Source organism: Panthera onca, chromosome B2, assembly GCF_046562875.1.
Source record: "Panthera onca isolate mPanOnc1 chromosome B2, mPanOnc1 haplotype 2, whole genome shotgun sequence".
Classification (NCBI taxonomy): domain Eukaryota; kingdom Metazoa; phylum Chordata; class Mammalia; order Carnivora; family Felidae; genus Panthera; species Panthera onca.
The window spans coordinates 89,729,920-89,754,350 of NC_138343.1; the positions used below are offsets into that span (position 1 = coordinate 89,729,920).

General features: G+C 38.5%; 1 long non-coding RNA gene across 8 annotated transcripts in view; it reads left to right on the forward strand.

Annotated features, from left to right (window-relative positions):
• LOC132667423 (uncharacterized) overlaps positions 1–24,431 on the forward strand; it is a 57,868-nt gene that overhangs the window by 26,188 nt on the left and 7,249 nt on the right. For 2 of the 8 annotated variants that reach the window (XR_013555412.2, XR_009605146.3), the window contains exons 3-4: positions 8,532–8,687; positions 22,501–22,553. This is a non-coding gene — a long non-coding RNA (uncharacterized LOC132667423). Of the gene's footprint in view, positions 1–2,654; positions 2,807–8,531; positions 8,688–15,591; positions 16,447–22,500; positions 23,428–24,431 lie in introns of those variants that run through there. The other 6 variants (XR_009605143.2, XR_009605147.3, XR_009605145.3 and 3 more) reach the window with 5 other exon arrangements.

Genomic DNA, 24,431 nt, shown 5'->3' on the forward strand with positions numbered 1-24,431 from the left:
TCTATCATTGATATCCTCAGCAAAATATGATTTATGCAATGTATGATTCCCCAAATGCCATAAAAACAACTTTCAAGGTCAAAAAAGAATTCTTAGAAATTAAAATTGTGATGGCAGAAATGAAAGGCTCAGAAGAAGACATAAAATATAGAGTTCAAATTTCCCCCCAGAAAGTGGAACAAAAAGCTAGTGACAGGGAATAAAATGCAGTAGAATTAGGGGAACTTCGAGGAGATCCCAAAGTCTTTAAAATGAGTTCTAGAAAGGGGCAGCAAAGGAAATGGAGAAAAGTAACTTAAAAAAATTAAATTAAATCAGAACTAAAGGTTGGGCATTCCATAAAGGAAAGGAGCCCCCTGATTGCTCAGCCCCAAGGATGAAAGCAGATCTTCCCTGAAGCACATGATGGAGAATCCACTCTAAGACGAAATGGAATATATCAGATCTAGGCGAAGAAGAGTATCTGCATTTAGCAGCACCTACCACACTGTGCATTATTCTACATGCTTCTGCGTCCTAAAATAGGAAATTTAACTCTACCCTTAGAGAAGTTTTTCTGACAGAAGAGCTTCTAGCAGAGGTGCGAAAGAAACCAGGAGAGACGGGTAATAATAATCAGATCGGGAGGGGTGGCGAAAGGAGGAAGGGTTTTCATCGGGGATTTATTTTAGGTGCAACAGAACTCAAGCTCTATATAGAGCAAGCAGAAAGGGGAGTTCTGGACCACGTAACTGGGAAGTCCAGGGGTGGTACCTACCGTGAGCACAGAATGAGGCAGGAATTCAGATGATGCCAGGATCTATCTCTCTTCCTGTATCTCAACTTGGCCTTCTCTGTTGATGGCTTCATTCTGAAGGCAGTCTTTTCATATGGTGAGGAAGATAGTTGAGGGCATCTATAAGCCTATTCTTACAATGTGTGATTCCAGAAGAGATCCTCTGTGGCCGGGTGGCCTGGAGACAAGACTCATGAAAGACTGTAATTGGCCCTGCTTCATGCTGCTAAATTACTCCGCTGGGAGAGTGGCTAGTCTGACTGACCCTCACAGGTCAAGTGCACCTTTCAGCAATGAGGAGATGTTGTTGACAGCCCCACCAGAACCACCCGGAAAGGTGAAATTAGGTTCCACAAAGAAAAGGATGCTTCTGGCAAACCAGTTATATCCACAAGGAAGAAGAGGTGAGGCTTCAGATAATACATAAGGTAAAAATGGAAGTAGTGACCATGTGAGAGAGAGGGTTGGGGTTTTGTCGTTGTTTTCTTTTGTTTTGTTTTTTATTAACACTTCCCTAAGGCTTCTGCAAAGCATCTTTTACTATTTCAACATAGCACCACAGTGGCTCTGTGTTCCCTCCACAGTTTTAGAAAATCCCACTCTCTTAGAACTCTAACTGTAAGTCTTCCAACCAGCAGGGTGTGGATGAGAGCAGAAAGGATAAAGAGTTTCCATGTGGTGAGTTGATGTTGCGTAAACGAAAATAAGTCTTTTTTAGATTATGCTCCAAAGACATTTAGTGGATTAGAAAAGTATTTATTAAGTACCCCCTCTGTGCCCAGATGGCCATAGGCACTGAAGATATGAAAGAAATAAAAGGAACAATTTCTGTCTTTGAACTGTTTTTGAATGACTCTCTCTCTCTCTCTCTCTCTCTCTCTCTCTCTATATATATATATATATATATATATATATATATATATTGAGTTTTGTCGCATCCTCATTCACAATATCTCCATTTTTCATTTAATAAACCTTTATTTACCATGTACCATGTTCTAAAAAAATGGGACCCTCCTATGGGACACTTTCTCTTCTGTCGTATGATCACTGCCATCAAATCTGGACTGCTATAATCAGATTAGCTTTTCTAAGATCCGTCTTTAACAAAGCCGTCCTACTTAAGCCTCTCTTCTGTTGCCTGATGGTTATTAGCTTGAGCTTGAACCCTGGACCAGCATTTCTCCGTATGGATTCTACCTCTCTTCTTTCATTCCAGTGACAATTCTCGTCCAATCCAGTCTCCTGGCCATCAATAAACATACTATAGGGTGTGTGTGTGTGTGTGTGTGTGTGTGCATGTGCCCACCTGCACCCTTCTCCTCAATTAGATTCTAAAATTACTTAAGAGTAGGAAATGCTATTATGGAAAGAACATGGGCTTTGCACTCAGACCTAGTGCTGAAACTATTATACAGCACGGCAGTTAGGTAACCTGTCTGGCCACCAGTTACCCCAGCTATAAAGGAGAAGTGTCTCTCACACAGTGCTGGTCATGTAATAAATGTTAGTTTCTTTTCTTCCTTTTGGGTCCTCTCCAGCACCCACTAGAATGCTGAACACAGCAGGGTCTTGGCCAAACACACAAGAAGACTGCAATCATATAATCAAAGTAATTCATTTCAAAGTTGGTTCCTTAACTACAGCTATTCTTTGAGGCCACAGGAAACGAAGAAACCTTTCCTCTTTTGTTAGAATCACAGTCTCTGGTTAACATTTTAGAGATTTCCTCTGTACTATTACCAAGGCAAGAACTAGACTCTGGATTTTTTTCAGCCATTCATCCTGTATTTTTATTTCTGATATTTCAGACTCATCTTTCATATAGCCAGAACCTCAACACCAGCTCCTGAGGCTTAATTTTTTTTTTTTAAATCAGAATTCCATGCTGCTGTGCAAATAGCCTGGCAGGAGAGATCTGGTGTGTGAGGGTCTGAGTCCTCCAGCTGGAGAATGAGGAGTTGTCCAGCTTCCTCCAGGCCTGCAGAGTGGACGTCTGGGGCCAGATTGATTTGCTGCTGCAGCTCTGTGGTGAGTTGGGCAACTACTGAGTGACAGAATCAGCTTAGATTATTAATGGCCAAGTCTCAGAAGATTCAAAGACTAAGTTCCAATGAGCAATCCCAAAAGAGTCCAGGGAGTTTAATTCTGAGTTATAATAGTATGGAGCCTAGAAAACTTATCTAGAAAAGTTTGAGGGGTGTTTGCTACTGTTTGGGCAAGAAATGGCAACAGAAATACCTTTCTGAGATGTATTTTCATAATCTAGAAAGACTAGATATGAGGCTAACAGGAGAAATCTTTTGAATCAAATTGTTGAGCATCATATTAAAAAGATGCACAGAAAGTTTTTGTATATATTAAGGTAAAAAAAAAAAAATATATATATATATATATATATATAATTTTTAACTTTTGTTTATTTATTTTGAGGGAGAGAGAGACACCATGAGTTGGGGAGGAGCAGAGAGGGAGAAAGAGAATCCTAAGCAGGTTCTGAACTGTGTCTCTTGCAGAGCCTGATTCAAGGCTTGAACCCATCAATGGTAAGGTCATGACCTGAGCAGAAATCAAGAGTCAGACACTTAAATGACTGAGCCACCCAAGCACCCCTAAAGTAAAATTATTTTTTGTATCCTACCTCGTGTAACAAATTGATAGAAAGTATTAGAGGAGTCCCTCGGTGGCTCAGTCGGTTAAGTGTCTGACTTCAGCTCTGGTCATGGTCTTGCAGCCCGTGAGTTCAAGCCCTGTGTTGGGCTCTGTACTGACAACTCAGAGCCTGGAGCCTGCTTGGGATTCCGTGTCCCCTGCTCTCTCTGCCCCTCCCCTGCTTATGCTCTGTCTTGCTCTGTCTCTCAAAAATAAATAAATGTTTAAAAAAAAGTAGTAGAAAATAGCAACAGCATGACACATAGATGAACATTAATGGGTCATTTATTCTTGTATTAGCCTTACTTGAAGTTACCGAGAATAAATGAGACAAAGTCTCACATTTTACTCTAGATATTATTCTACAGAAATTGGTCTTATGCTTTAACATAACCTAAATTTCAGGGACCTACTATTTATAGCAAGAGAATATATAAGCATTTTAGGTGGTGATTTGGGGGGTTTTTTTGCTGTTTTGTTTTTTGTGGGTTTTTGGGTTTTGCTTTTGTGGGTTTTTTTTTTTTTTGCATTTAAAGATAAATCTATTTTGTTGTAAAAGGAGATTCATGGATGAATCATTGGAAGGTAGTGTTGAGTGACAAAGGCAAGTGCGAGAGTACCTCAGACAACAGGATATCCTTTCCAAAAAGTTCAAAAAGCAATTAAACTAAACAATATATCATCTAGACATATATGTGATGAAAACCACATTTGCAAAAGCCTAGGGATGATAGATAAAGACAAACTTCAGGACAGTGGCTCCTGTGCACTGGAGGCGGTAACTGGAACACACTGGCTGACCTAAGTTATTGGCAACATTCCAGGGTTTGTGTCAGGCAGTGTGTTCTTGAAGGTTCACTACGTTATCAAATAGATAAACAAAAGGTTTTAAGATGACACTATGCGTGAGCCCATAGTGACCATGTCTTGAACTAAGAATTTGGATCAATCCAATTTGGATCAATCCAATTTTCCTTTCATTTATGAAAAACTTAATTGTAATAAAATAATTCAGGAGGAAGGCACGGGCATTATACTTTTTAGAAGTTGAAACAAATTTTCAAGGTGAGCTGTGTACATCTTTATCACTAGCTTTAGTCATATCAATGAAGTAGGAGTTAATTCTCCCCAAAGCAGTGAGACCTAGAGCCTTAAGCTATAGAAGGGGGTGAGGTTGAGGAGGACACTGGGAGGGAGGGCAGGAGGATAAATTAAGAGAGAAATGAAGCACATCTGTATCGATGGGAAAGTGTCCAGAATATAAAGGCATGAACTGAAAAATCTCTTGGCTGACAGTGGCCTCATTGGTGAAGCCGTTGCATAAGACATACATCTAACATGAATGCACAATTATCTGTTGAACACCTATTATGCTAGGAAAGAAATACAGCTACCCTCTCAGGGAGTTTACAGCCTGAGGGTAAAAGGCCTAACACATCCTCAGGTTCAAAGAGATCATTATGTCCCCCTATATGGGAAAAGAAATTAGGAAATAAATGGTGAAAAGATCAGACTCCCAGAAAGGGATACCAGTTTTGCATAAAGATACTGGACAGAAGTTTAGGAAACTTGATTCAAATTCTCATAGCAAAACAACCACCTGCCTTCCCTCCTACCCGCCCCTCCGCTGGTCCTCCTCTGTGAGTTGGAGGCAGACAATGCTGAGCAACAAGTCTGATGGAAAGCTCTTTGGAACATGTTCTCTCCTCTTCCTATCTACAAGATTCATTTAGCTCACATCACTGGGCGCCTGCTGTATGCAAGTCATATAGATGTAGATGAAGGTTTTCGAACAGGCATTGAATTGGGCCACCTGGGTGGCTCAGTCAGACTTTGGCTCAGATCATGATCTCAGGGTTTATGGGTTTGAGCCCTGTGTCAGGCTCTGTGCTGACAGCTCAGAGCCTGGAGCCTGCTTTGGATTCTGTGTCTCCCTCTCTCTCTGCCCCTCCCCTGCTCTCTCTCTCTCTCTCTCTCTCAAAACTAAATAAACATAAAACAAATTTTAAAAATAGGCATTGAATTAAAAATGGAGCTCCTCCTTTTTTTCCTGGAGAAGACTGTCACCTACAGCAGTTATAAAACCCGAGTCTGTCTGATGTTATTCCGCCTGGTCACAACATATCATTTGTGAACATTTAGATTTGATTTTGCTTTGTGGTGCCTTACTAGGAGCATCTGTCCTGGCTACTGTGGGCACCCTCCCCTTTTGTTCTATAATCTATATCATTTAGGATTGGGGCTGATGGACATCTGTAACCAGCACATTTCATAGACTGGTGCTGTTCATAGACAGCACCTTTACTGGAACTGCAATCTGTTTTACGATAATACTTACTTTCTGGTATTTACTGATTTTAGCTTGAACACCTATTCCGGTAATTAAGCTGAAACCATGGCATGACTTGATTTAGAGAGACGGATGTTAGCTGCTTAGATCAGCACGTTCTAGGAACCTTCCATGAAATGATTTTCCTACAAACCGCCATCACTTTAAGATAGGTGGAAAACATTGTCCATAGAAACTCTCTGACATACTTCCAACATTCAGTTATTCACGGTAATGAGGATCACACAGGAAGCCCTGTAATTCCCAGTGGAACATCAAGTTAAATCCTGATGGCCTAGAAATAATGGCACTTTCTGGGTCTGTGTATCCAGGGGTCAGTTAGGCATTTGTCAGTGGTACTTTTTGCATTTTCCCAGGTTAGTAGCTGAGAGCTTAGACTGGTAGTCACCGGTCAGACAACCCAACTATCCCCAGTGGCCTACAATGTCGAGATTCTAAAGGGTACTCCAAGAACTAGCTAGAGTTCCAGCATCAAGGCAACCCAGTTCATACGCTCTGCAGAGACACACTGGCGGTCCCGCACACAACCCCGTGTGTGGCCTTCCTCTGTCCTCTGCTGTAGTCTTCCTCTGGGTGTAGAGCTGACCCACTGAGAATGGACACTCTGCTGGCGTGGAGACAGCAGCTGGGAGTGTGGAGAACGGGCCGTGCTGAGCTCATGGGGGCAGGAATGCCGCAGGTGAGGAAAGCACGCGGGCCACTTCCCAGGGGCCAGGCTGCTGGCTGGGTCCCCACGGGAAAGTGTGGAGAAAGTATTTTCTCTTCACTTGTTCTTGCTTCTTATTTTGTGGTATCGCAAAGCACTGTCATAGCCCAGGACACGGGGGTAGAACACTTATTTAAGGATTCCTTTTTTTGTTTCCCTTTGAAAAACTATTAAAAAGGGATTGTGTCTCAGGGTGGGTTCGATGGTGGCACAGAAGTATGAAAAACTCTCAGTAGATTCCAGAAAGACACGGAATCTGGAAGTGAATAACATGCCAAGGTATTTCAAATGCGAATTGAGGAAAACACTTTTCCAAGTGAAAGCTGATGGGAAGCATTGCGCTAATCAGCGCAAATGAACAATGTGGTTTGGATCATTTATAATGAATTAGCGACGCTATCTAAATTTGCACAGGCATGTTTTCCATTGATTAGTTGATCCTGCGGTGGTTCTTGTCAGGTACGATTGACAAGGTAACAGAGGAGTTGTATGACTTGCCCAGGTCACACAGCTAAGGAGAGTGGTGAGGAGAGGTAGCTCCATATGACAGAAGTGTACTGGTGAAGAGTCAGAAGATCTGGATTGAATGTGTCCTGATTCAAATGAGCTAATTAATTTTGCAGCAGTAAGCAAGCAAATCATTTAACTGCTCAAGAAATCCCTCACTCATAAAATGAAATTTGTGATGATTAATTGCTCTCAATTGCTCTGCACTTTTATCTCCCCTCCCCAATGGAGATTAAAAAAAAATTAATCCCAGACTTGAGACTCCACCCAAGATCAATTAAATCTAAATCTTTCATGTGCTGGGCCCTTAAGCATTGTTTGTTTGTTTGCTGGTTTGTTTGTGTTCAAGCTGCCCAGCACTGAGTGCTCCTGAACTGAATGATTTCTGAGGTGACTTCCATCTTTTACATTCAACGTTAATCTATTCCCCAAGCCTGGATACTTTGAGGTCCATTGCATCAGCGTCCACAGTGTGAAAATTTGGCAAGAGGCTAAATGGGTTTGTTTGCAAAACTGGGACAGAAGTGCATAGATGCCAATGTCCATCCTGTGCTATGTCCTCAAACAGCTGAAAGGCTCCTGCAAATATCAGTCCCAGGTAAAGTAAGAACTCATTTGTGTAAGAGGAAAACAGCAAATTTTTGTTGAAAAGTAGTATCAGTTTAAGGAAAAGTCAAAACAGAGAAGGAGACAACTGTCACTTCTTTAGTTATAAGAATTAAAAATGTGTTGGCAAGAATGACGGTCTATAACAAGAACTAGAACTCAATGGTTCGTCTCATTGAAGGAAGACATATCAATGCTAACATCCCTATGAATACTTGTTCTTTCTGCAAGAAGCTAATAGTAATTTCAAGCATGTATACATTTGATTTATAATTTATTGAAGATGCTATAAACCCAAGGAATATTTCGATTGTTGTACTTTTCCTCAGCAACCCAATTTTAACCGCCTGGCATTATTTGTTAGGCATCATCTAGCCAACTTTCTGAACAGAAGGATATGCCATGTAATGGGGAATCCCCATTGTGTTTTAAAGGTAACACAAGACTTGTTGATCAGAAAGCAGTTTCTTTTTGTGCTATGGGTTTACCATAGGGTCATGACACAGACACTAGTAAATGTGCTTTAAGCATGAAAAAAAAGCAGTGTTTTTTGGAATATTATTTCCATGGAGGAGAAAGAGATTTTCTGAATAACCGTAGGAAAGACTCGAATAAATTTACACAGGTTACTCAATCTGTAATACACTAATTGGCCTGGACCTCTCCAAAGATGAGAATGCAGCTCAACATTTTCCAGAGTCTTCTACCTCAGAGCCACTTTTTGTGGAGCATCCTGTGGGTTAGCGATACTTACAACAACTTTGACAAATGATGGACTAGAAATAAAAAGATGGACCAGTCATAATACATTGGATTTTGCCATTACAAAGCATCTCTGTTGAATTTTTATATTAAATTTTTGCTTAAGATAACAAAGATTAGAGCAGAATAAGTATTTCTGTCTCTACTTCCAATGCATTGAATGTCTTCCACAGAAACTCTCAGAGGTGATAACCCTAAACACCTATTTAACAACCAAGTTGTCACGAAGATAGTACAAATCAAGAAGAAAAAAAAAAAAAAAGAGCACAGTTTCAGAGGGAATATTGGATGCAATTAAAGTTATTGGTGATTCACTTACCATGGGGCAGGTAAGTCAGCCTCTTGTCAGTTAAAGTCAGAAATAATGTGCCATTAGAAGATTGAAGGAACCCCCAAACACTTGCTTAATTTAGGTAATGATGATTATCTATTCAAAGAATGCTCTGTATTTATACTTAGCTATAAAACTGTTTTAGGTGGTGAAAAATATAATTGCAAAACTAAATCGAAACTCAATTTGACTTTTATAACATTACCAGTTTAATTAACAAATACATAAGTGATGAAATTATAGGAAGCATATTTTAAATTAAGATTGCTAACCTAAATGTTTGAGATATAAACACAATTTATGCTTGTTCAGAATTGGCAGGAAGTGTTTGGAATTGAACTGTGTTCTTGCATGAAGCTTCCTGCCTCGTGGTAAACACAGAGTTCTTTCCTGGGGTTAGGAATAACAAGAATGAGTGAAATCTTCAGATAATTCAAGAGTTTAATTTTAGTTCACAGTTCCAATTTCCTCCTCTAGTAAATCACATCACTGCTGCTAAAAGTAGGAAACACGACTAATTTTAGTTTTGTTATTTTTCCTACTCCTATTCACACATTAATAAGCAATGAAAGTGCATAAAGCAGGGCACAGGGGAGAGAGGTTTTTTTTTTTTTTTTAAGACAAAACAACATCGGGGGAAAATATCTACTGATTAGGCAATGGTTCCCTAAATTAATCAAGGGTGTGTCAGCAAAATTAGAAATCAAAATAATGCTGAAGACCAAATGCCCTTTTTATTTTTATATTTTTAAAAAATTTTTAATGTTTATTTTATTTTTTGAGAGAAAGAGACAGAGCATGAGTGGGGGAGGGGCAGAGAGAGAGGGAGACACAGAATCCGAAACGGGCTCCAGGCTCTGAGCTGTCAGCACAGAGCTGTCAGCACAGAGCCTGACACGGGGCTCGAACTCACATACCATGAGATCATGACCTGAGCTGAAGGCGGCCGCTTCACTGACTGAGCCTCAACAGGTGCCCCAAATGGCCTTTTTTAATGGTATTATTGAAATGTCTGCTGAAAGAGCGCCCATTTTTTATTTACAGGCTAGGACTGTTTGGAAAACACACTACTTAAAGTAAGCGAATCAACCAGTTTATAGGGTGTTAGGAACAATATTCTATGGTGAGGCCGCTGGACCATTCCTTACCTTGAGTAACAAGAATCGGAGGATTCCGGGAGAGCACTCTGGGCCCAGAGTAATAATGCCAAGCACCAAGAAGGTCTGCATTGATTGTCGCTGCATAGATGAAAGGGCGACCAAATGAAAAAGTTATGGAAAGAAGGATGTCACCTTTAATGTTAGCCTTGTTATTATTTTATGCCTGATTTCTTAATTTGTGAACTTCCAAAAACTTCATTCCCTCTAGAATTAGGATTTTTCTTCTTTACCCTCTATTTTATCTTACCCCTGCTCCCTACTGATGAATTCCCCTGATCCAACTTGTTTCCCAACTACCTGGTTTCCAAGTTCTGCCTACTCTTGGATTCTCTGTTGCCTTCCTTCTTCTACCATCCTCTGTCCACCACACGGAGAGCCAATCAACTCCACAGTCACTGATTTCTTGGACACCCATCTATTATTCCATTCAATTCTTCCCTGCAGGATGTGGCCCCAGAGTCCATCTGCCCCACCACTCTGGAGTTAAGCACACGAAGGGGTCCTGTTCCCAGGTGTGACTATGACTATGAATCTGTTTAAACAAGTAGATATTTTAAAATAAATACTAACTCATTATTCCTCTCTGCCAGCCCCAATACCATCAGCAAAACAAGTTTGTGGGCATATTCATAGTCCATGAGAAAACTCTCCACATACACCCGGGCCATATGACCACCGGAGGAGTTCTATGTGTTTGCAGGTTCCCAGAGGTTCTAGCTCAAGATATCTGGTGGGAGGATGCGCAGTCAGGCTCAGGAACTCCAGGGTTCTGTGTCATATTCTTCACATGGCTTCCGAACACCCAGCTGTGATTCATCTGGCTGAAGCAGCTTGGATCGTAGAGCTGCAGTTTCTATTATCTTTTACTTCAGTTGTTCTATTACATCTTAGACTTTTGGAAGATTTAAAAAAAAAAAAAAGGAATCTCACTTTCAGATGTAAAACGGTGCAAGTGCTGTGGAAAATAGTATGGCAGTCACTCAAAAAATTAAAAATAGAATTAAAAACGGCATATGATCTAGAAATTCCACTTCCAGGTATATATTCAAAAGAATTGCAAGCAGGGTCATAAAGAGGTATTTGTAAACCTATGTTCATAGCAGCACTACTCATAATGGCCCAAAGATAGAAGCAATCCAAGTGTCCATCCATGGATGGATGGATAAATAATATGTGACATAAACCCACAATAGAATATTATTCAGCCTCGGGGACCCTGGGTGGTTCAGTTGGTTAAGCGTCTGACTCTTGGTCTCAGCTCAGGTCTTGATCCTCAGGGTCATGAGTTCAATCCCTACATTGGGCTCCACACTGGGCATGGAGCCTACTTAAAAATATAAAATTAAAAAAACAATATTATTCAGCCTTAAAAAGGAAGGAATTCTGACACATGCTACAAGACGAATGAAACTTGAAAACGTTATGCTAAGTGAAATTAGCCAATCACAAAAAGACAAATAATGTATGATTTCATTTACGTGAAGTACCTAGAGTAGACAAATTCACCGAGACAGCAAGTGGGATGGTTGTTTTCATGGCCTGAAGGAACAGGGGACTGGAGAGTTACTGTTTAACGGGTAGAGTTTCAGTTTTGCAAAATGAAGAGTTCTGGAGATTGATGGTGATGACGGTAACACAACAATACAAATGTATTTAATACTACGCTTAAAAATGGTCAAGATAGTACATTTATGTTATTTTGTTTTATTGTGTATTTTACTGCAATTAAAACATTTTTACTTATTTATTTTTTATCTTTTAATATTTATTTTTGAGACAGATAATGCAAGCAGGGGAGGGGCAGAGAGAGGGGGAGACAGAAGATCCAAAGCAGGCTTTGCACTGACGGCAGCAAGCCCGACGTGGGGCCCGAACTCATGAACCGTGAGATCATGACTTGAGGTGGAGTCGGACACTCAACCGAGTGAGCCAGCCAAGCACCCCCATGAAACATTTTTTAAAAAGATACTGCCTGCTGAAAAATTTTTAAAAATAAGACACAAAGGAAAAAAAAATCCCTTTTTCTTAAGCCTTGGTTCCTAATTCCAAGATACAGTGCAGCTACGAGTGCAGATTACAAAGTCAAAATGAACTTTCTAAGCTAAGAAACTATATTGTTGTCAGATTTTGCTCAAATAGTATGACATTCAATTGAGGATCCACCATATTTAAGTGTATCAAGCGCTGTTGGGGGTGGGGGGAGGCAAGTATACAACTGTATAGGAGAGAATCTCAGGCATGGAAAAATCTGAAGTCTACTTGAAGGGATAAAATACATACACCAGTAACTACACTGTGGAATTGGATGCCATGTGAGAGAGAAAATTAAGTGTCATGGGAAAGCACAGTCAATGTGAGGAATAATAGATGGAGTTGGTGACAGTTGATTTGAGTTTTGAAGGCTGGGGAGATATTGACAGGCAGAGATGTGGGGTGGTCTTTCCAACTAGAAGGAGCAGTAAATAGAAAAGCATGAGCATCATTGCAAGAACAGGGAACTGGAGGTAGGCAGATACAGTGGGTTGAATCCACTTTAGACCTAATTTGAGGCAATAAGAAACCATTAAAGGTTTTTGAGTTAGAATAATCACAAAAAAACCCAGCTCTTTTAAAGATTCTAAAGATGTAATCTGCACTGTTTATCTTAGAACGGATTTGAGAATGCAGGTAGGATATCAGCCAGAAAACTATTACAGAGGCATGTAAAAATTAATGACCACTTGGAACACAGAAGTGGCAACAGAAATCAAAATAAGGGGAGGGGATGAGCTGTTGTGAGAGATACCACAGACAACAGGGTAGGATGGAGAGAGCACTAAATTGGGAGTCAGGGGTCCAGGTGGTAATCTGGTTTTTACTAGCCCCTTCTTTGTGTAAGCTTGGAAGGTCACTTAACATGTCAGAGCTTCAGTTTTCTCATGTTTAAAAAAATTTTTAAGTGTTTATTTATTTTTGTGAGAAAAATAGCATGCAAGCACGAGCAGGGGAGGGACAGAGAGAGAGAGAGAGAGAGAGAGAGAGAGAGAGAATCTTAAGCAGGCTCCACGCCCAGCACAGAGCCCCTGACACGGGGCTCAATCTCGGGCTGTGAGATCATGACCTGAGCCGATATCAAAAGTCAGCTGCTTCACTGACTGAGCCCCCCAGGTGCCCCCCAGTTTTCTCATCTATAAAATTTGGGAGTTAGGATAATTTCAATGGTTGCTTCCAGCACCAAATGTCCAGGATCTAAACTGAAGTTATAGTTTGGTGGAGTCATCACAGGAGGAGTGGTGATTGCAGCCTGGATGTCAAGAAAATCACCAGGGAAGAGAGAGTCAAGGAGGAGATAGCAATCGTGAAAGCCCTATCTCCCTTCCCTGGGTCCAGTAAATAAGACTATATCTCAGCCCAATCCTGCTGACAAAGGGAAACGACAGATGAAAGTATAAGAAGAAAACAAAGAGAACCGGCATTTGGAATAGGGAGTCTCACGTGTGACCCTGTCTAACACTCAAGTTACATTTTTTCTCCCACGGGAAGTTAATGAAGCTAAATTGGACTTGACCGGATTTATTTTTTGTCTCTCCAGAAGGTCTGCTTCCCGTGATGCCTCTGTGTCATGCCACAGTTGTGAGGCAAACTGGACCCGTTGTTGGTCTGGCAGGAGAGAGCACCAGGGAGGAGAACAGCTGAGCTAGCAAGGGCGCGTGTCTGTGTTTTATGGTCATGTTCCTCCTGGCTTGAACGATGGCACCACCGTCATTCTGGCAGGCCTGGCAGCAGGTGCAGGACCATTGTTTGTGTTGCCCAGATCTACAAGGGTACAAGCTAGGCCAGGGAAATGGCAGCTGTTCAGTTGAGCAGGGCGATGGTAAGGGATTGTTTCTAGATGGCTTCGCAGCTGACATCAGACACAAATCATTATTGTTTATGAAGAGGCTTTCTCCTGTCATTGAGCATTCCACTGTTGGACAAAAAGATTCAAGGAAGGACCAAATGAGCACAGCATTTGGGTTGGTGCTGTTCTTACCCATAACCTAGAATTCCAAAAATGTGTAACCCCAAACCAGCTGATTTGTGTCTTGCATTGCTGCTTGGAACCTCCCCCGCCCCATTAATGAACATACTCCTCCAATGACTATAGAGGGGGTCCAACTGGCCAACACCCTTCTTTGACCCAACATATATTCTATACAGCCATTTCACCCCGATGACAGTAACACCTGACCTCATATAGTTTTTTCCACTGTTATTAAAATACTGATATGGGCCCTCTTCCTTCTCACAACTCATACCTACACGATTAAGATCTCCTATTTATTCTTGTATCAAAAAATGTTATTCTTATCAGATCTCAATAAAAAGTCTGTTTATTTCTGGTGTTCCAACATCCTTTTTGGAACATTCGTCTTAAGAGATTATGGAACTTGCAGTTTTGGTTAAAGAGGATCTACCATATAGTACATTCTGTAGGAGCAGGGAATTATTTTCTGTTTAGTGCATTAATACTTGGAACAGGGCCTGGCACATTGTAGACATTAAATAATTATTTGTTGGATAAATAGAATGGATGGGTCATAATGATAACCAGGCCTTCACAGCAATCTGGTTACAGAACAAAACCTTTAGAAATTTGTTAAAATCTCTAGACTAAATATTCTATTTAGGATAGATTGTCTCACCCAGAACCAAAGTCCTCTGTCAGCATCCATAACTGTGGTAGAGTAAAAGCTTGTTTCCAAGGAAAGCACCTAGTTGATCTCCAGTGACTGGGTATTGATGATGACAATGATGTAGAAAAACCCAGGGGAGCCCAGAGAGCTTATGGTAATATCTATATGTAGAAACAATTTTGCTGGTGGTCTTGCAGAAGCAGTTGAGAATGGGGCCTGGCATACATCTGCAAATTTTGTGTCTAAATATAACAATGTTTAGATATATTCATATATGAAATAATGAACACCCAAAGAGTTCTAATGTCCATGTGTCCTAATAGTACTTAGCCATTTACTTTCTAAACTAAGCTTTATAAGATAAAAGTTATTGATAAGGTGATTCATTCTGCCAAAAAATGGTTTTTCTTGTATTGTTTTAATATTTATGTAACTTAATATTAGCCTATTGATTTAGCTTCTATTTCTTCCCAGAACCCAGAAGTCTAGATCCAAAAGGAGTATTTTCACTAGGGTGTATTTAGTAACTGACTGAAAAATAATTTCTTCCAATTTTGCTGTTAGGTAGATTAATATTCAATGTATGCATCAATTTGAAGAACAACTTAAATCTTATGTTAATTGGAAGCTATACAACCCAGAAATTACTGCAATGGATGCAATTTCTTCAATACAATCCTTTTTTTTTTTTTAAATGTTTATGTATTTTTGAGAGAGAGAGAGAGAGAGAGAGAGAGAGACAAAGTGTGAGCAGGGGAGGGGCAGAAAGAGAGAGAGACACAGAATCCAAAGCAGGTTCCAGTGTCTGAGCTGTCATCACAGAGCCCAATGGGGGGCTCCAACCCACGATCATGACCTGAGCCTAGGTCGGACGGTTAACCGACTGAGCCACCCAGGCACCCCTTGAATACAATCTTTTTAATAGGATATACAACCACCTAAAATCTTCAGTAGAAGTATACAGTTTTCAAGAAAAAAATAACCGGTGTGTGATAAATTAGCATACCAGTCTACTCACAGACATTTCAGGCAGGATAGAGAGGATTTTAGTCTCAGAGACTAAAATATATATATTCTTTACTGTTAGGGAGAACCAAAGCACAAGGCATTGCAAACTGTAACATAACACAGACAGCAAGACAATCCAAGGAGGATCCCATTAAACGCTGGTATAATTGAAGATCACTGAAGAATCCAATGTGACTTACAGGAAAGTATATGGGGAACAAGCAGAGTTCTGCCAGGACATCTGCTCCAGGATGAGGAGGGACAACATGGAAATGAATGAAGCCAGTGCACTAGGTGGAGCGTTCATGCATCTGAAAGCCAGATCTGAGGGAAAGTGTGACATGAAAGCAAACATGTGATGTCATAGAAAACAAAAAAATACTGAAAGGCATCTTGTACTACGAATGTCTTCTGTTCAGCTGAGCACCCCCTGATAAATCACGGTGTGAGTTCATCCTCATAAAACTATGTAAATCTAAGATTTAGGATGAATACTAAGATTTCCAAGAGTGATGAACATTTATTTTGCAATGGGTAAGCCTGGTATTTCTTTGGCTTGTTCTGGGTCATCAAATTGTCCTCTTAATTTTTTCTTATTTCTCTGTCTCTCTCTCTGTCTCTGTCTCTCTCACTGTGTGTGTGTGTGTGTGTGTGTGTGTGTGTGTGAAACTTCTAAGTTTTTATTTAAATGGTACATTTGATATTTTACCTTTCCATTACCACTTGAAAAAAGTTTCAAGATAATGTACCCAGCCTAAATGATTAACATTAATTACATCAGAAAACAATGGAAATTCAGATAGATTAAAGAATAATGTAAAAATACATACATACATACATACAAAATATAGGTGAATATTTTTGTGATCTTGGGATACAAAATTACTTCATGTAATGGGTTGAATACTGTTCTGCCAAAATTCATGTTCACAGAAACCTGTGAATGTGACTGTATTTGGAAATAAAGTCTTGGCAGATACAGTCAAATTAAGATGAGGTCATACTGGATTAATATAGGTCCTAAATTCTATATAAAAAGAGGAAAATTTGTAAAGAACATATTTGTAAAGAAACATAAAACTAAAGGTAAAAAACCAGGAACTGAGAGAAATATTTGAAACATTTATGTCAGGTACACAATTAATATCCTCAATATACAAAGAAGGCATAAAATAATCAAGCAACCATTAGAAAGTGGTGCTAAAGATCTGAATAGACAATTAATGAAAGAAAAAATGTCCAATGAATATATGAAAATATATTCCATATATCCCTAATAACTATGAAAAAAATGAGAAACCAATTTTACCTATGAAATTTGTAAATAATGGAAAAAATGTGCATAATATTGCTCTAAGTATTTTATGTATTGCTAACTCATTTATTATTTACAGTAACCCTATGAGCTAATAGGGTTATTGTTAGATAATATTATCTTCATGTTAATAAAGGAAACACTTGAACCACAAATTTAGCAAGGATATACTGAAATGACCATCCTCATATACTACAGATTGAGGGCTGATTTGACAAATTTTGTTTTAAAAACAAGCACATCTTTTTTTAAAATGTTTATTTATTTATTTTGAGAGAGAAAGAGACAGAGAAGGAGAGAGAAAACACGCATGATCAGGGGAGCAGGGAAGGGGCAGAGAGAGAGTGAGAGGGAGAGAAGCCCAAGCAGGCTCCACACTCAGCACAGAGCCTGACGTGGGGCTGGGTCTTACCATCATGTGATCATGACCTGAGCCAAAATCAAGAGTCAGATGCTTAACTGACTGAGCTACCCAGGTGCCCCATAAACAAGCATATCTTTTGATGCAAGAATTCCCCTTGTAGGAAGCTGTCCTTAAAAAAATAAAAGATGAACAAAGTGTTAACAGATATTGTCTCTGTGTAATTAAGATGCATCTTATACTCTTTTGTATAGTCTTTATATTTTTGTTTTCTAATTTCTAACATATAGCCTGTGAAGAGCATCCCTTAGTTTGGCAGTGCACAGCTTGACAGCCCTGATGATTTTTAAAAAGCAGATGAGAATTTCCGGCTGTAGATAATTGACAATTTTCCTTGTGTTACTGAGAAATCAGAAGCGGCAGATGGGAAGCTTAAGGGGGATGGAACAGAGGTAAACTTTATGATATAACATTTTGTCTTCCCTTTAAAGGAGTCATAGCCATGTGATCAAATAAAAATTATTTGATACTATTTTTATTCATCCCAAGTAAGTATCTAGTAAATATTTTTTATCAGTTTTTGGGTGGAAGAATTGAGACATACATTGTTTGCCTTACCCTAGTATTCAAAAACTGTGCTTCAAGTCAAATCTGTGGCCAGTTTCCAGCAAGAGTGTGTGCACTCAAAGCATATATTATCATACATTTCTGACTTATTTCCTTTTCTATTTTCCTTATTTCTTTTTCTAACTTATTTCCTTACTTTTGTTTCTTAATTTATTTCAAATTTATTTTGTGATACCATATTGCATGCATCTTTATAGATCTTAACTCTTTTCTTAGAATACAACACAGTATAATTAAAAATGAATTATGTTAATTCAATACTCATTAGTAAAACTGTAGAGAAAACAGAGAAACCATTTTTTAAGCATCTAGAATTTTGAAACCAGAAATAAAATAAAAATTTAAACTACTTAAATTAATATAAAGCAAAAACTAGTATAAATGACTTTTAGATAAATGTAAAGTGAATGTTTTAAGTGATCACCATGTAGCAAAGAAAGGTGAATTGTGTCATATTTCATGTGCCATTCTGTTGTAAACACTCTTAAAACCTGGGTCGCTGAGGTTGCCCCTTTCTTTTAATGGCTACACTTTGGAGACAGGTGATGGTATGCCGAATCTCCATGGCTAAGTGTTTGATTTATTATTAGTTTTGATTTGAGAATATTCTGTGTATGAAGTATAAAAAGGAACAAATGAAACAATGACATTTGGGAAGCAGTAAAATCTGAGGGTAAGAGTTCAGAAGAAATTAAATATGCCTTGACAGCTACTAAAAACAAATAAAAATAAAAAAGCCCAAATGCACTTAGAAAAGTTCAAAAAGTAGAGTTTCACATGTCTGAGAGGAAATAAATCATTTTGTTCAATATGGCCTACATCAGGTGGCATAGGATATCATATACAGTTTTACACTTAACCAAAGAGAAACATCAATACCTTGGCTAGAATTCAAAGGCACCCAAGGAAATCAACCAGATGATAAAAGGATAAGAGGTTTGAGTCTATGAAGAGAGATTAGAGAAAATTAATGTGTACAGCAAAGAGTAAGAGAACAGAGGGGGTTGAGACTTTTCCTTAAAAACTTGAGAAAAAGTACCACAAATGAAAAGTTGGAGCCTCCAAGAGGGGCAAGAAGCTAACTGGGGCTGACTTATCCAGTAGGCTCAGTAGGTAGAGTGCCCAGGGCCCAAGATACTTTTAGAGGCCCACAAAAATGTTTTCACTCCTTTAAAAAAATCAGAAGAAAAATGAGTATTATAATAATAAGTATATAAAAATAGATCAAGCCCAGGTTGTGTTCATCTTTATGCCAACACATTCAGAAAACATAATTTTGAATATGCTTTTATGGAGGAAGGAGCCCACAAGGGCAAAAGTGCCTGGGCCCGTGAAAGTCAGAACGTGGCCCCGGAGCTAACCTAGCAAATTTTAGACAAAATATTGGATCAAAACAATCTCCATGGAAGCTTGTTGAGTGTTAAGCACAGATGATCTGGGGGGCTCACAAAGAGGCACCCCAAGTTGAGCATAGGAAGAAGAGGCTCACTTTCTGCATCTATGAAATTCCAATTGCATTGCCTTAATGTCTTCCCATGTGTAAAATACTCATATAATTAATGTTCACAATAATGCTATGAGGTAGGATTTGTTAGCCCTCTTTGACAGATGAGAAAATTGGAACTCAAAAGATGACATAATTCACTAATGTTATAGAGGGAGCCAGAGTCAGACCTGAAGCTCTGACGCTAAGTTCACATGGTGTCACAGCACACAAGTGGAAAATAAAACAGGTGTAATTTCCACCCACTCCATGCTACCCTTACCCCCACTCCTCATCACTCCACCAAGGCCCTTCTTAGATTCATATTCTAATGCTTATTTCATTTTGTTAATTATATCTTAGTTATGCCATAACACACACATTTGCAAGTCCAAATTCTCTTTGCTATGGTTTATTACAAGAAAAGAGGATCTTTGAGTAAGTTATTTTACTAGATGAATCTGCTTCTTTAAAAATTTTGGATCCTATTGACATGAACTTATGAGATGTACAATTTTCTGAGGCTTTTCTTCTAAAAAATATATGTAATCTTGGGGAGTAGAATGGGGAAATGATGTTGGGTGATCAAAGGTCATTTTCAAAACAAAGATATCTGTTTAACACCAGATCTTCTAGATAGACCAAAACATATGTGGAAATTTATACTTTGAAATTAGAATTTTTTAGAATTTATTCTAGGAGAGAGATCTCTAGGGAGTTGATAGATATGTTTGTGGATTGTCACATTCCTTGTTATTTCTTATGGTGTCGTTATAGGCTATTGGAATTTCTGAATCAGGGAAAGTGACTTTTATTAAGAAAAATGGAGAAATTTTTATTCTACAGAATTTTTCTTAGGGAGAACATTTTATATTTATAGGGGAAAAAAACCACTTGGATGAACTTCTTAGTATGAAAGATGAGATCCTAATGGGTCAATAAATTGCCTTATAAAGCAAGTGTGTCTTGTTACCTGGAGGGCCCTTTGCCTAAATGCCATGCTGCGTTTAAGTGTACCACGTTTGGCATGGAAGATGCAGGAAGAGTTGAATGGCACTGCACAGGAGATGGGGGAGTAATCTGAAATTGTCAGAGTTTCCAGAAGGAGGGCAGAAAATTCAGCCAGGATGGTTAGAAGCGGGGGAGGGTGTCTAAGAGCTTAGAAGAAGATTTTGTATTAATTTTTTAGTTGCTTGTTACGGAGTTTGAAAAGCAAACCATTCCCTCAGAGGTTTCAATAAAGTCTATATATCTCAATAATACTTTTGAGTGGGTAGATTCTTTTCCAGGAATTCCAAAAGGTGCTGAGTTATGAATCAGGGTTGGCCTAAGGAAACCCGGAGACCGCAGGCCTGGAGGCAAGAGTTGGGGCTAAGGGCAGAAACATCTGGGTTCCATTTAAGTTTTGCTCCAAAGTCAATACCACATGCTGGGAAAAGCAAAAGCATCTATATCCCTGCCCAGCACTGAATATAGAAAGAAATTAGTGTTTCTGACAGGCAAATTGCTTAAAAGGTCAGGATACCTCTTACTGTAACGATCTAGGAACAAAAAACCAAAATATGCTATAGATATTTATTTTCCATTAGTGTTTTTATTTTTAATCATTAACGTTACAATCATAGAAATCCTGTTGCTATCACTTCCCTTTTTTTCTACTGCCAAGATTTTTGCTGCAAGAAGTTTAATTCAAATCAATGTTGTTGATCAATACTGATTTTCACCAGTGACCCTTATTGCCATAATAATAATAATAAAGATGAGAAGTATCATTTTGATATTAATCTTTTGGGGGAATAACTACTTTGAAATACTAATGAAATACCAATATGACTGGGACAGACGATGTAATAATTTTCCTCTAAGTGACTAAGTTACATTCCTTGTTGTGGTGCACACATGTTTTCCACACTCGCTTCCATTACTTAGCAGTGAACTTAAAAAAAATAATAAATTCCTGTTGGTTGAGCAACCCAATCTGTGGTGCTTTGTTACGACAGCCTAGCAAACTAATACTGTTTCATATTTAGAACACTTAAATATGCCCAGATAAATGGTTGGATTTTCTGAAATTGAAATATCATTGACATACAACATCATATTAGTTTCAGGTGTATAACATGTTGATTTGACAATTTTATACATTACTCAATGACCACCACAGTAAGTGTTCTTTCTATACCAACTGTTTTGCAGAATCAAAGTTGTTTATTTAGTCTTCTATGTTTTCCTTAGAAACTCAGCAGATTGTGTGGGGAGTGTGTGAAGACCACTCTGAATAGGTTTATGCAGGCAACGTAAACAATTCATAGAGACATATAATCATAGTAATCCATGCGTCCCTGGTCTCTTCTTTGTCCTCATGTTGCTGGTCTTTATGAGAATTACTTTAGATTTTCACTCCCTTCATTTCACAAAGCAGCCAAGAAGATGGTTGGGTTTTAGCATGTAATCTCTGAAGCTTTGTTTGCTTTCCTGCAATGACCTGGAACCATTGGGTCACATCTAATTAATATGTTGTTGGCAGTACACGCTAAACAGAAGTTGTCAAAACTAAATGATTAGAGGTTTAGATTCAGGGTTGAATTACATGTGTTACTTCCAAGAATTACTGTAAGTTATATGTGACTACTTCAAGCTTACAAGGTCTAAGGCTGTTAAACACCCCCTAACCAACACACACACCTCATTAATGGATTTTTAAAAACAATCATAGAATATGTTGCCAGCAAGCATTTTTAAGTGGAATTTCTTTTAATCTTTTCAAGTAACAAATATTTGATATTTCATAAACTTAACACCCCTTCCCTTAAAAACCAAGAGAGGTGTGAGTTGAAATATTTTTTCCTAATAATTTTGACCCAAAAGTTTTGATAAGCAGAGTGAACTTTGGGGCCTATAGTTTTCAAATTGACTGTCGACATTAATGAAGCTCACTGCATTAGCTGGGCTTTTTCACTTATCCAATGTAAACATACTCCTAGCCCAGTATCTTTGCAAATTTTACACTATATTTGCCAACCCTAAAATCTCTGCAAACATTGGACAGGATCACCTCTTGCTACCTGGTAACAATGTTTATAAATGTATTTATTCTGATAAGATGGCCAAGTACATTTAAAAAATATTTCTTAAAAGGGATTTCAGGATTTTTTTTTTTTTTGCAACCTTAAATCTTCATTCCTTGTTCTTCATTCCATAGATGCTGCCAATGGCCAGATTTGTGCAAGAATGATGAAGAGAGGATCTGAGTCTGTTAGTCATACAATTTTTTATTGTCAAGGTTCATTTCTTTAGAATACTTTCATAAGATACATGAATGTAACTGACACAAAAGTGTTTTTTTAAAATCATTAACTTTCTAATTCACATATGATTTTCATAGCTCAATGCGATCATTTTATTTTCACATTCTTCTCTGCCCACTACCTGGGGAGATTCTAAATTCCTTCCATTTACTTAAGGCTTATTTGAAGCAATTTTGCTCTTGACTCTATGGTGCTGGCTCCTTCTGACTCTGATCCATTCAGGAGTGCAGCTGATCTGGACTCTGTTCTAAAACAATCCCATAAGATTTTGCCAGTGGCTGAAATCCAGTTCTTCCACTTGCCTTATCCTTGACCTTTACCTATTTGGAGATCTGAAGCTGGAGGCCAGTCCCATGTGACTTCTGAGTTGTTCCTCAACCATGTTCTTGTGAGCAATGCTTGAATCCAGACCTCTTCCCCACATACAGTGGGGGCCCCGCTCTCCTGCCAATGTGATTGGCCATGTGGAATGCAGTCTTGTTCCTGCTCCCTTAACATAGTCACTGATGAAGCCCTTGGTGACTGACTGAGGTGATCCAGTTTGATATTCTGCTGTGAGCTAAGTGCTGCAGAGTATATATCCTTCCTTTGATTCAGATAAGATCCTTCCTTAATCCAGAATCAAGTCATTTGATTCTTCCTCTATTTTTACTGGTGGTGAAACAAACAAATAAAAAAAGGTCCTCTGGTATGCAGTTCAAAGGCTTTGAAGTGGTGAAAGGGATATATTTGGCGTTGTGAAATTCTGAATTATAAAAAAAGAAATACAAGTGAAAAAACTGCAAAATATGTTTTGCATATAATGTATTTTGTGATAAATATCAACAACTTTTAGTAACTTGGAAATTCCCAATAAATGACCATCGCAGATGGTTCTATAATTTGGTTGGTTCACTTTTATCAGTGTCCAAGTTGGTAGCTAACCTGGTTATTAATTTTAACTTTGCTACCATGTGCATGTGTATTTATATATTTTTTTAAAAAATTAAGGACTACATGACTATAACTTTCATATTAATATGCAATATTATTAAAAGTCAAAAAATCAAACTCAGAAGCAATCAGGCAGTAATTCTACCTAACATAAAACAATGGTTTTGATAATTATTATAAACTATCCCTCCTGAATTAAACTGCAGATGTTCACAGGAGACTACTCACGAGATTTATTGAAGCAGATAATTCCATTATATTAGTATAGAAATAGGAAGCTGGAAAAGGGGACAAAAGTGTCAATCAGTATGTGTGCATGGAGACATTGCAGAATTTTTGCATGTATTTTTGCCCAGTAATAGATTTTGAAGGTTATTTATAAATCTGAAGGTGTTTTTCTTTTAAATTCCTTTATTTGCAAAAGAGAAATGATGTAAATTGTTTCACATCATAAAATAGTACATCATATTTTTCTTTAAAATAGAATCCCTTGATTATAAGAAATTGTAAAAAAAAACCAAACACCTCCAATTATCTATCTGGTGCTGATTCCCAACTTGGCCTTCCCTTACTTTTTTGGTTTCTCTCTTCTGAATATATTCTAGTTTGTTTTTGTCTCAAACTATGGTACTCACAACCTAACCCAATTCTCCAGGTGCAAATTGGCAACTACAGAGAAGAAAGCAACTGTCTTCTTTCTTTTTTCTTTCATTTATTCTTTTTTTTGCATCTTTCCTTTCTACCTTCTTTCCTTCCTTTCTTCCTTTGGCAAATACTGAGAGTATAATCTATATCTGGCACTGTATTAGGTGCTGGAGATAAAAATGAGCAAAAAAAAATCATGGCCACTACTTTCATAGAGCTTATAATCTAGTGAAGGATACAGAGAAGA